This window comes from Meleagris gallopavo, chromosome 6, assembly GCF_905368555.1.
Source record: "Meleagris gallopavo chromosome 6, MGAL_WU_HG_1.1, whole genome shotgun sequence".
In the NCBI taxonomy this organism is placed as follows: domain Eukaryota; kingdom Metazoa; phylum Chordata; class Aves; order Galliformes; family Phasianidae; genus Meleagris; species Meleagris gallopavo.
The window spans coordinates 45480316-45493090 of NC_139409.1; the positions used below are offsets into that span (position 1 = coordinate 45480316).

Genomic DNA, 12775 nt, shown 5'->3' on the forward strand with positions numbered 1-12775 from the left:
AAGTTCAGCACTTCTTCCTGTTTGAACTGAAGTCTGCTTCAACATGGGAGCAGCTGCATCTGTGACTTCTTTTTATTCTTCCTATCCCCCTCTGGAGTGATTATGGATGGAAACAGGATGGGCTCATGGGAGCCTTGTCTGTCAAGAGAAGGATTACCAGGAAATTGAGAATCAGTGAGAGCCCATAGGATGGCTCTGAGTTGGGGCTTTCCCTCCCAGATAAGGGTAAACTTACAGGATCCTTGCATCCCTGCAATGTTCGAGGCCCCCAAAAGTTGAGGTCCCTCCACCAGACTCATCCTACTGCCCTGGCACAGCAGCTCTGAGGGTGGCAGTCCCTGCCCTGCCCTCTTCCTCAGGATTGGTGAAGAAGAGATGAGAGTGGTGGAGGGGTGGGGTTGAATTCCCATTGCTTAAGACTCATGAAATTGCTTTCGCAGCAAGAAAAATAAGATCTCCATAGTTAGCAGAAAGAGGAACAAACAGTAAGAGGAACAAAAATGAGGAAGTGTTGGGATGTTGTCAGCAAGAATCAGTTTTCTGATGAAAACTGGGCCAGAGGTGAAGAGCCAGAGTGAGGAAGACAACTAACTTCATACCCAAAGCAGGGACCCTCACTGCACACAACGCATGCGACAGGGGGAGGGACTTTATGTAAATGAATTCCTGGAAAAATAATTAATATGTAGATGGGCTCCAGGAAATCTATTGAATAGTCATGAGCTTGGCTTACAAATATGCAACACTTCTGCTTCCTGGTATACAAGATAGGCAGAAAGATCCCCTCTTTTATCTGGCATTTGTACCGCTGAAACAAATGTACGTGCTCTATACTACTTTGTTGTTATGGAGTCTGAATCCGCACGTCAATTGGGCACCCCAGATGGGACCATCTCTGTCTGGCTGCAGGACCAGCTGAGAGGGGGGACGCCTTTGGCGCGCACCGGGATTTCTTGGAAGGACTCCCCTTTCTCACCTGATCACTGCGGGGATAGACAAGGACCATCTATCAGCGGTCCAGGTATGTATATGGAAAGGGGAACCCGTAAGTCATGAGGAGACATACTATGTGAGGTAGGAAGGTGCGTGTGTTCTCCCCCTCCTGGGTGAGTGAGCTCACAGGTTGAGTTGGTTGCTGGCTGGGGTAGGAAAACTCCTTGAGGAGTTCCTATAAAGGGGACCCGTAAATCGTACGCAGGGAAAGAGCAATAGCTCTTAGGTAATTGGTAACATCATTTTGTTATATGGCTACGTGGATTTTTGTGGCCATAGCAATGGGAATCATAGGCCTTATTATTGCTGTCACCATCTGTTGTAAGTTTTCGGTACCATGTATTTGAGTTATTGTTATTGAAACATTCAAAATATTGTCTTGAACTCAGATTTTGATTAAGCTGGCATTGTGTGTATGATTGGGAGTGAGTGTGTTGAATACTTGAGACGCAGCGAGTGTGGAGTATAACAGTGATCCTCATCTGACTGTCTGTCTGTCTTTATGTTTTGTCATTGGAGAATTGATAGGTTCATGAAGAATTAAATGATATCGTGAATTGTTATAGTGGTGATAACAGGAGTCCTAGGTTGTTTAATCACGATTGCCATTTGTTGTAATTGCTCAATACTGTGCATATGAAATGCTGCTAATGCAAAATGAAATGCTGCTGATATTAAGCCCAGGTAGAATTAGGAGTTGTACATTGTAGAAATTGGGCGAGTAAATGATAATCTTGGATTGGGACAAGGAGAGTGGAGAACTACTTGAGATAGATTACAGTGAAGGGCCAGAAGAAAGGTGCCTAATTCATAGAACAAACGAATGCTGTCCATTTTATGTTATACTCTGTTTAGATTGTAAAGAATTATATCGAGGAGTCTGGTGGGGCTCATGCTATAAGTGCAGGCTAGAATAGGAGAACGAGTTCTGGGGAAATTTTAAGGTATTAGAGGTAAGCTGTGGGGACGTTAGAGGAATAACAACTCAACAAGCCTGTATAATGGGAATTAGGCAAGGAAAAGAAGTACCTAAGAGGACGCTGCTTGGGTGTATTTTGGCACATTGGGGGAACACTGACAGAAGACCTGGGGGTAGTCTGAGTAAAAAGGCTTTGATAAAATATTGCAATCACTGGTGGTTACTGTACAAATTGTAGGATGGGAAAAAATGGCCCCTGAATGGGACTCCGAATTATAACACAATCTTACAATTAATGTTGTTCTGGGGTGGGAATAAATGTCATTTTCCAAAACAGGACCCTCACTGGGATGTAAATAAGAGCACAGAAAGGGACTGGCTAGTAGCATGTAGGGAATGGGTTGTAAAAGGAATGGAAAGGGCTATCCCTAAGACAATCAGCTGGTCTGCATTGTATGCTCTAAGGCAAGGACTGAAGGAAACTCCTTTGGAGTTTCTGGATAAATTAAGAGATACCACAGAAAGTCCACTTCCCTAGACCTGGGATCAGAGATAGGTATTCAACAACTCATATCATTATTCATAGGACAATCAATGGGAAACATATGACGAAAGCTACAGAAAATGAAGGGTCTGGATGCACGGAATTTAGAAAGTTTACTAGAGGAAGCATGGAAGGTGTTTAGTAATTGGGAGGAGAAGAAGAAGAACTGCTTGAGAAGGACCAGTGTGCCATCTGCAGGAAAAAGGGACATTGGAAGAGGGAATGTCCACAGAAGGATCAGAAAAATTGGAGGGCATGGGTTAGGATCCAAGCCCCGGTGGAAATGGATTGACGGGATCTCGGGAATCTGCCCTAGAGAATCCACTGGTTAAAATTAAGCTAGGTAATGAGCAACAGAATGTAGAATTTTTGGTGGATACGGGAGCTACTTGTTCTGTTTTAAATGAATTTTTGATGCCATTAAGCAAAAACTTTGTAATGGTAAAAGGGTCCACGGGTCAATCAGAAAAGGCATATTTTTCTAAACTGCTAAAGTTTAAGTTGGGAAAACAAGGGGAAATACATAGATTTTTATATATACCAAATTCACCAAAATCTCTCCTAGGAACAATTGAAAGCAGGAGTAAAGTTTGAAAAGGGGAAAATAAGGTTTAAAGTAAAGGAAGAACCTATGATAGAACTATTCAGGTTGGCCTTGATAACTACCTCTGCAAGTATAAGAATCCCAGAAGAAGTAAGGGGTTAGATTTATCCAGGAGTATGGGAAGTCGAAATCCCAGGCTGATCTAAAAATGCACCCCCTCTAGTAATAAAAATCAAACCAGGGAGTCGGCCCCCAAGAATTAAACATTATTACCTGAGGACAGAAGATAGAGAAGGGATAGAACCAATAACTGACTAATTAAAAAAGCATGGCTTGCTGAAAGAATGTGAAACAAAATATAACACACCAATATTACCGGTGAGAAAATCTGATGGAAGTTATAGGGTGGCACAGGATCTGAGAGCAATTAACAAAATAGTAGAGGATTTATATCCTCTGGTAGCTAATCCATATACTTTGCTCACCAAACTATCCACTGAACTAACATGGTTTACCGTTCTGGATTTGAAGGATGCCTTTTTCTGCTTACCACTAGCCGCGAAAAGCCAGCTATTATTTGCTTTCAAATGGGAGAATCCTAGCACAGGATGAAAATCACAGCTTACATGAACTATTCTCCCACAGGGATTTAAGAATAGTTCCATTATATTTGGGTACAAGTTGGCTAAGGACTTGGAGCAGTGGAAGTGTCCGTCTGATGAAGGGGTATTAATACCATATGTGGATGATCCCTTGATAGCTACAGAGACAAAGAAGGCATGTCTGGAGTAGAAAGTTAGTTTGCTGAATTTCCTTGAATTTAATGGGTATCGAGTTTCTCCACAGAAGGCAAAAGTGGCTCAACAACTGGTGACGTACCTGGGTATGAGATTGCTGTGGTGATGCAGATGCTGGGGACTGCCTGGAAAGAAGCCATTTGTCAAAGCCCCGAAGCACGCACATCTAAGGAGCTTCATACATCCCTCAGAATGACAGGATGGTGCCATTTATGGATACAGAACTAGGGAATAGTGGTAAAATTGCCCTGTGTGATGTTAAAATCTTGCCCAGTGGATCTGATCTGGGATGGGGAGGCTAGAAGAGCATTCTGGCAGTTGAAACAGGAGCTGATGAAAGCCCCAGCCTTGGGATTCCCAGATGTCACTAAGCCCTTTCTGTTATTTTCCTATGAAAAACAGGGAATAGCCTTGGGAGTTTTGGCCCAGAACCTTGGGCCATATCAGAGGGTGGTGGCCTACTTTTCTAAACAACTTGAAGTAAGCAAGGGGTGGCCTGGATGCCTGAGGGCTGTGGCTGCCCTGGTAATTAACATCCAAGAGGCACAAAAATTCACAGTGGGGCAGAAGATAACTGTATTGGTATCCTACACAGTCTCTACAGTGTTAAAGGTAAAAGGGAGACATTGGCTCGCCCCTCAGAGATTTTTGAAATATCAAGCCATTCTAGTGGAACAAGTTGATGTAGAAATAACAGTAACAAATATCATAAACCCAGCTGTCTTTCTTAGTGGAGTCACAGGAGAACCCGTGTCTCACAATTGTTTTGAGACTATTGAAGCTGAATATTCTAGCTCCATAGACCTAAAAGAAGAACCATTAGAGGATGCAGAAGACACCTGGTATACGGACAGAAGCAGTTTTGTTTGACAAGGAATTCGTAAGGGCGGGTACACAAAACCAACTGTTGACAAGGTAATAGAGGCCAAAGCTTGCCTCCGAACACCTCAGCACATAAGGCTGAATTAATAGCTCTCACAAGGGCTCTAGAATTGGCAAAGGGAAAAAAAGATGAACATATGGGCTGATTCAAAATACAACGCCTTTAGTGTTGTACATGCTCATGGAGCAGTATGGAAAGGAGACTGTTGTCAGCCCAAGGGAAAGGAATTAAACATGCCAAAGAAATACTTAGAGTCCTGGAGGCAGTACAGCAGCCAAGGAAAGTAGCTATTATGCACTGTCGACCCTACCAAAAAGGAAATAATGCTAAAGATATGGGAAATACGCTCTCCAACAGAGAAGCAAAACAGGCGGCAGAGGGTAAGGTAGTGGAGGGTTCCTTGATTCCAGATGGTAAAATTCAGGTGGATGGTGAGCCAAAATACTCAAAAGAGGATTGGAATTTGATAAATGATTTAGAAGGATAGGTGGAAGAAGGATGGGCTGTTACACCACAAGGGAAAGTAGCCATTCCAGCAGCCATATTATGAGCTGTGGTGATGCTGAACATAGGAAAACCCATTGGGGCTTGAAGCATTATACAAATACCTGATTCAACGAGTAGTAGCCCGAAATTTGTATACTATTAGGCAAGTAACCCAGCAATGTGAAGTCTGTCTACAAAGTAATCCTAGAACAGGTCACAAAGTTCAATTAGGGCAAATAGGGAAAGGAAATAATCCAGAGCAACAATGGCAAGCAGATTTTTCAGAGCTTCCAAGAAAAGGGGGTATAGATACATGTTAGCCTTAACAGATTCCTTTTCAGGATGGCCTGAGGCATACCCTTGCAGAGCTAACAAAGCTAGGGCAGTAACAAAGGTTTTGTTACAAGAAGTAATTCTGAGGTCTGGGGTATCAGGAGCAATTTCCTTAGATTGAGGCCCACATTTTATAGCTAAAATAGTCCAACAGATCAGCACACTGTTGGAAATTGATTGGCAACTACATATACCTTATAGGCCGCAGTCAAGTGACCAGGTGGAAAAGATGAATCATTTGATCATGCTGCAAATAATAAAGCTTGGCCAAGAGGCTGGGATTCCATGGCCTCAGGCACTGCCTCTGGCATTTTTAAGAATTCAGACTAAACCCTGAACCAAGGAAGGATTAAGCCCATACGAAATCCTTTATGGATGACCTTATATTGTACAAAAAAGGATCTCCACACAGGTGGGGGACGAAGAATTGAGTAAATATGTGATTAGTCAAATGAAGCAATTGAGGAAAATTGAAAGAACAAATTTGGTACCAGAGCACAGGTTCTGGTTGGTCCAGTGCACAATATACTGCCAGGAGATTCTGCGTATGTTAAATCCCTCTCAGATTCCCCCCTGGACCTTATCAAGTACGACCTGACCATGAACACAGCAGTCAAAGTAGAAGGACTGATACCATGGATACATTACACTCATCTGAAGAAGACCACTCGACCACAGTGGATTGCGAAGGAAGAAGGACTTCTCTGAGTGATACTTCAAAGGAAACAGTAGAATGAAGGACTTTAGAAGGCTAATGATGGTGGTATTGGGACTACTAGTGGGGAGGGACTATGGGAAACACTTACTAGTTGGCTACCTAACTTTACTTGGCTTAAGCAGCTTTTAATATCTGGTATTACTATTATCTTTCTGATCGTACTAATGTGCATTTTGATGAGATGTGTATTATGGCTATGTAAAAATACCGTGAATAGTTATGAAGAATGGAAAAGGCATAAACTAAGGCAGAAAATAGAGAATGGGGGTTATTTTAAGTCCTCACTTTCTCAAAATAGAATAATTTGGCAAAAAAATTTGCTAGGTTGAAGAAAAGGGGGAATTGATGGATGGGCAGGAGGGGTTGAATTCTACCCATTGTTTAAGATTCACGGAAGTGCTTTCGCAAACCGCAGTGAGAAAAAGGAACAAACAGGAAAAGAGCTGGGACATCATCAGTGAGAATCAGTTTTCTGGTCCAAACTGGGCCAGAGGTGAAGAACCAGAGCGAAGAAGACTAACTTCATCCCCAAAGACCACCAGCAGGGACTGCACACAATGCATGCATCAGCGGAAGGGGCTTTATGTAAGTGAATTCCTGGAAAAATAATGAATATGTAGATGGGTTCCAGGAAATCTATTGAATGTGCACAAGCTTGGCTTGCAAATATGACGCTTCTGTTTCCTGGTATGCAACGTAGGTGGAAAGATCCACCTTTGCATCTGGCTTGTGCGCTGCTGAAATAAAAATAAATGTACCTGCTCCTATAACTATGTTGTTATGGAGTCTGATTCCGCAAGTCAAGAGGACTTGAGAAGGGACAAGGGAGGGGGTCGGGAAGGAAAGGCTCGTATGAGCCTTGGCTGTGAAAAGAAGAAGGACCAGGAAATGGAGCCCGCAGGATGGCCGTGAGCTGGGGCTCTCCTGGATAAGGGCAAACTTACAGGATGGGAGGATCAGCGCCGGTGTCGAGGCAGCCATTTTGTGGGAGGTGGACGGATCCTGGTGCTCCTGCGATGAAATCTGGGGCGCGACCTCTTCCTGGTTGGCCTGGCAGTGACTGAGTGATGTCCTGTCTGTCCCAATGGAGGTGGATCCACTTCCATCAGCTCATCTGTCTCTGGTGGATCCACCTCCATGGGCTCTTCTTCGCTGCCAGGCGGGTCCACCTCCATGGGCTCTTCTTCGCTGCCAGGCGGGTCCACCTCCATGGGCTCTTCTTCGCTACCAGGCAGGTCCACCTCCATGGGCTCGATGTCCTCAGCCTCCTCCAGCAGCTGCCTCTTCCTAGCAGGTGACTGCTCCATCCCGTCCTCAGAAGTAAAGAGAAGTAGCAAGAAGTAACAGGTTTTCTCTTGCAGAGCAATGAGTCACGCAGGGACTGCGGATGAGGGCGGTTCGGTGCCCATGACAACAGGATTCTGCCGGTCACGTGCTGACCCAAAGACGATGGCTAGCCTTTGGGGCCTGCGGCCATTTCTGGGAAGCAGTGACAAGAATGTAGCAAGAGGGTCAGTCAAGGCAGGGGCTTCTCAAGTACCCTGCAGCTGCCTGGGATGGAAGAGGAGCAAAGCATGCTGACACCCCATAGGCAGCCGAGGGAGAGGCAGTCATTAAAAACAGTGGAGTTTCTGTGTTTGTATCAGCTGCCCTTTGCCATCCCTCAGCTCTGGCCCTGGAGCGTGAGAAGGTGGCATCTCTTCTGCCCTGATGCCAAAGGAGAGGGGTGTGTAGGAGAGGGCCTGACGTCCTCTGGGTGGCTGCACTGGGACTGCAGGGGGTGCGTTGGAGGGCCTGTGAGGTCTTTGGGGCCTGGTGCTGGAGTTTTGCACCTCGAGGATGGGAAGGCTGATTAGGGATTGCTGTCCTCAGCCTGTTCTCTCCTTGGCCATGTAACAGGTGGTTGAAGGTGAAGCAACCTTCCTACGTAGTAAAATGAATGCATCCAAGAAACACAGCAAAGTATTATTTTTAAATGAAAACATAAAAAAAAAGCAACAAAAACAGAACTTGTTGGACATCCTGCCTTGTTTCTGTGACACTAATGCATCAGTCTCGTCTGATGGCAATGGCTGCAATTCTCACTGATTTCCTGAGATCTTTATCAGAGATTTTTATACATTTTTACTCCTTCTATATTTCATGCTTTAAAACAGTTGCTCATAAATGCAGGTACAGCCAAAAAGTGATGAGATGAGTTAGACATGATTGTAAATTGAGAGGTGGTTCTTTCCGGGCAGATGGGGCTCATGAAGGTCTGAGCTGTGGTCAGATTGTTGAGTTGCATGTCTGGTTGCTGCTCTGCATGTTCCATTTGGCAATTTGAAAAGAAAGTAAGTATTTATGTCATTTGAAAATGGAGTTGCAACTGCAGCAAAAAATGTATGGTTTTTCTGGTACTTTTGAAACCCGTTCTCAAATTCTTTTATCAAAACGCAGAGCACAGCTGTTTTTTTTGCTGTTTAAAGGCCTGAGTTTAAGCAGTGTGTCAAACTCTACATAATTATTTGCCAGTACAAATAAGTTTTGTCTTCCAGTTTCTAAATGATGTTCCTAAAGTGTTGAGGAACTTCTTGTGTTCAGTATTAGAAAGCTGTATTTCCAAGGATGTGTAATATGGCATCCAGAAGTGCTGGTTTCCTTTGGAGCTGGTTTCCATTTTTGAGAACATGTTACAGGAAGGAAAAAGAATGATTTGGTGTTTCAATGGATAGCCTGTGTTTGAAACAGACTATGGGTAACATGTTATTAGCTAATCAATTTATTAGTGTATTAAATGTACCTTAAAGATTTATTTTGAAATAAACTTTAGAATTGCCAACAGCCCAAGGAGAGATTCATAGTTGGGTAAGGATTTTCTGTAACAGATGTTGCAGAATTCTTTCACATAACTTCTTGGATATTTCATAGAATCATAGAATCATAGAATCACCAACGTTGGAAAAGACCTAAAATATTTGCCTATGTAATATTTGTAATATTTGTAATATTTGCCTATGTGGGTAACATTTGTCTTTGGTATCTAATGAATAAGAGGAGCTATGGTTTCCTTAGTGTTACATGTCATTTTCAATCAAGTCTATCTGTTGTAAGTACCGCTAAGAAACTTAGCTACATTTGGATCCTTCTGGGTGTCTTCTTCAGAAGCGAAGGTTCTGCTATAGCACTCACCTAAATCAGAAATTCTAGTCTGTCTACTGTATTCATAAAAGTGCCTTAGTTGTAAAGATTGATCTTCAGGGTTTATGCATTCTTTTCTCTCCAAGCTCCTCCATGTAAATCTGCTTCTGTAGATTTCTGACAGGAAAGAGCAATGCCTGTCTTGAAATAACCCTTTTGTTTTTTTGAAAACTGACTATGTCTTTAGATTCTTATGACAGGTAGAAGAATTCTTATAGGGATTAACAGCAATTTAAACCTCTAACTTGTTGTGCAGCTGTATGGAGTACAGGCAACAAGATTTTTCTCATTATTAATTTAATAGGAGAGAATCATGTATATTTAACTGATAACGTAGAAATTCTCTTCAGCGGAGAAACGCTTCCAAGCACTCAAAGTTGCAGATGGTTGGAGTCTGAGGAAAGTGAGGAGAAATCATGAAGACGCAGAGCAAAGCTTCTAACAGCATTCAGGAAAAAATTTCCTCTCTTAAAACTGGGTATTTTTGCTTTCCTGGAGCGTCAGATCTTAGTTCTTTGGCCACCCGAAATATTACTGTTAGTAGATTTACCTTCACCAAAATGTCCCTGTACCATTAAAGATTGCTTTGTGTGTAGAACTTGTGCAAGTCCCATAAGTAATAGCCTTCTGCAATATTGAACATCTTTTTGGTCTGAAATTTGTTTTACAGTGTGTGGTATTTTTTTTTTTTTTTTTTTTTTTTTTTTCAAACTCTTCAGAAACTTTGAGGATAGCACATAAAATATGCATTATGCGTAATTTTGGGACTGGATTCTGCTCTTGCAGAAGAAGAGAAGTGGTGCCTTTTAAAAATGTCAAGCTGTATGACAGGCACTTCAAATGTTTCAGATCTGATTTATTTTTTCTTCTAGGAAACCCCATTTGAGGAGATGTAGGCTGACACAGCTACAGGTTTTTTCACTTACACAAACAAGGTGCAGCACTGAGAATAAATTAATTAGGCGTCATTTTGTAGTCTTCAGCTCTGAATCTGTCAGGTAGAGAATGGGTTGGAAGACTGTTAGCAACCCCTCCTGTTCAGTGGTGTGGTTTACATGCTTGTGTTCAGATGAACATCATTTTCTAATTCCTGAACTGCTTGCATTTAAAGTGAATTTAGAAAAAACAAATCTCTCTACATCTTATCTGTTGTGTGTCTGTATTAGAGCTTCATGTTCTGCTTTTAGGAGCGATGTTTTGATTTTGAAACTGTCTTTTCTATTTGCAACATGCAGATTTAGTTTAGCACAAAAATTGGCTATGCTAAAAAGTAGTGATGCCAACATTTGCTCTGATGACTGAAGTGATTTGTAGCTGTCAACCTTTAATAATAAATCACAATTTGACCTGTCTGCTTGTGAATGCTTTTAATGACAATACGTTACAAATGTCACTTGCCTGTGTGATAGGAGAGTGCTGTGTGATAGATGTTAAAGGTGATGAGCGTGCTCCTTAAGTCTGTCTATCTCACCTTTTGTTGTGATGTGTTTCTGAGTTGTCTCTTTGAAATTGAAACAATTAAACTCTATAAGCATTTCTTCCTGTATGAATGCACCAGGTGTTGGAACTACCACAGATGGTTTCTTCTGCAGTAGGTCCCAGTTGTTTGACTGACTTACCTACAGGTGCAGAGGTTACGGTGCTTTCTCCTCACCTTTCTGAACTTAAGTACCTCCTCTTGTTGCAGTTTATGGGTAGTGAATTCCAACTAAATAGAATACGTTTTCATAACAAACATGTTTGTTTAAAAATAGATTATCAGATTCACAGATTCAAAAAGCGTGAAAACTGGATACTCAGGGTCAAGCCAAGGAATCCTGAGATGAAAGAGCAGAAGGACTTGGGGAGGCTAGGTAGTGAAGGCAGTAATGAAGGGAGGGATGCTATTACTCTGCAGATGTCTTTGATTCGTTGTTGATATTTACATTAAAAGAACTGTTCAGCGTTGTGGCCTTTAAAGAGATGGTAACAACTTCTGCAGTTACGATGTGAGTTGTAATATCAGGTCATTATATCTCAAACGTGTACTGTCATGATCACTCACTTCATCCTTTCCCAAACATTTGGCCAGAATTTCTCTTTGGAGCAATGATGCAGTAGGAGCTGGAATTAGCTTCATCCTGCCCACCCCCTCCAATATTTATTTTACAGGTCTTGTATTGTATGTGATGTTTCCCCCCAAACAGGTTTGTGCCTTAAGTGGGTATTTAATTGGATATTTTATGTCATTTAGGCTGTTGAGGCTTTTCTTGGTTGTATTCTTGTACAGCTGTTCTTGTGTGTGAGTTGTTTCACTTTTATAAGGACACAGTGTGTGGAAAAATACTGTCTGCAAACTGGAGGGGAATTTCTAGAAATAGCATTAAGGGTTTCTGTTCTACCAACTTCTTTTCTTCTTTAAAAAAAAATAAATAAATAAAAAAATTAATAATAAGCCAAAGCCCAAGATTGGCTGTAGGCTCTGTTGATGTTTTCACCATGGGACTTTACAACTTAACTGTTTTGTTTTCTTTAAGATTGCTGCTCATATCCAATCATTAGAAATGCTTTGAAAAATAAGCTTTGGCAGACACAAGTCGTTGTGTGTATGTCTGAGACTGTTCCTTGAAGCATTCTCAGACCTGAGGGTTTCTTTTGTCCTCACAGCCGATGAGTTTCCTGCATTTCTGCATTCATACTTGTATGGGAACTGCTGAATCACGGCCTGAACCTCTGATTGACCACCTGAGGCAAGCAATGAGTCAGCCATGGGAGCACAGGTGAAGGCAATTCACCTGTGCTGCTGCAAGGGGTGGAGCCTGGCTGCACCTCTCCTGTACCCATTTAAGACTGCCAGTGGGAAAGGATTTCTTCTAGAGATCCCTTCTCTGGAGTTTTGCAGTGAGTCCAGTATGCAGGTAAGCATTCTATCTGTTCTCTTTTTGTTTTTATAACCTGCTTAACCAAACTCTCTGGTTTATTTTATGATTATAACATCTCTACATTCATTGATTATACACTACTGAATGTGGCGTTGTGCCTTAGTCAATTTATCCTCATGGGAGGGGCAGTGGAGGGAACAGCACAGAGCTGGGGGCCCCAGATGTGGTGGGACTGAGAGCCTGTTCAGATTCAATGTGTTGCCAACCAGAACCCCCGGATCCCTTTCCACAGCTCTGCTCTGCAGTCCCTAATCCATCCAACCTGTGCATAGAGCCAGGGCTGTCTCACCCCAGGAAGTCAACACTCCTCCCAGTTTAGCATTACATGAGCGCACTGTTATTTAGTGTCTTTATTGGTGTCGTGGATGAAACGTTACTGGTTTGGAACAGAAGCCTGTGGAATCCCATGAACAGCACTGGGGCTGTGGAGACCCTCCTCCCCCCCATCCAACAGTAT

General features: G+C 42.5%; 1 long non-coding RNA gene across 1 annotated transcript; it reads left to right on the forward strand.

Annotated features, from left to right (window-relative positions):
• The first annotated feature begins 648 nt into the window (after nucleotides 1–648).
• LOC146544161 (uncharacterized) lies at nucleotides 649–6987 on the forward strand. Its single transcript, XR_014884008.1, has 2 exons — nucleotides 649–1021; nucleotides 6065–6987. It is a non-coding gene; the product is annotated as an uncharacterized LOC146544161 (long non-coding RNA).
• Nucleotides 6988–12775: the final 5788 nt, after the last annotated feature.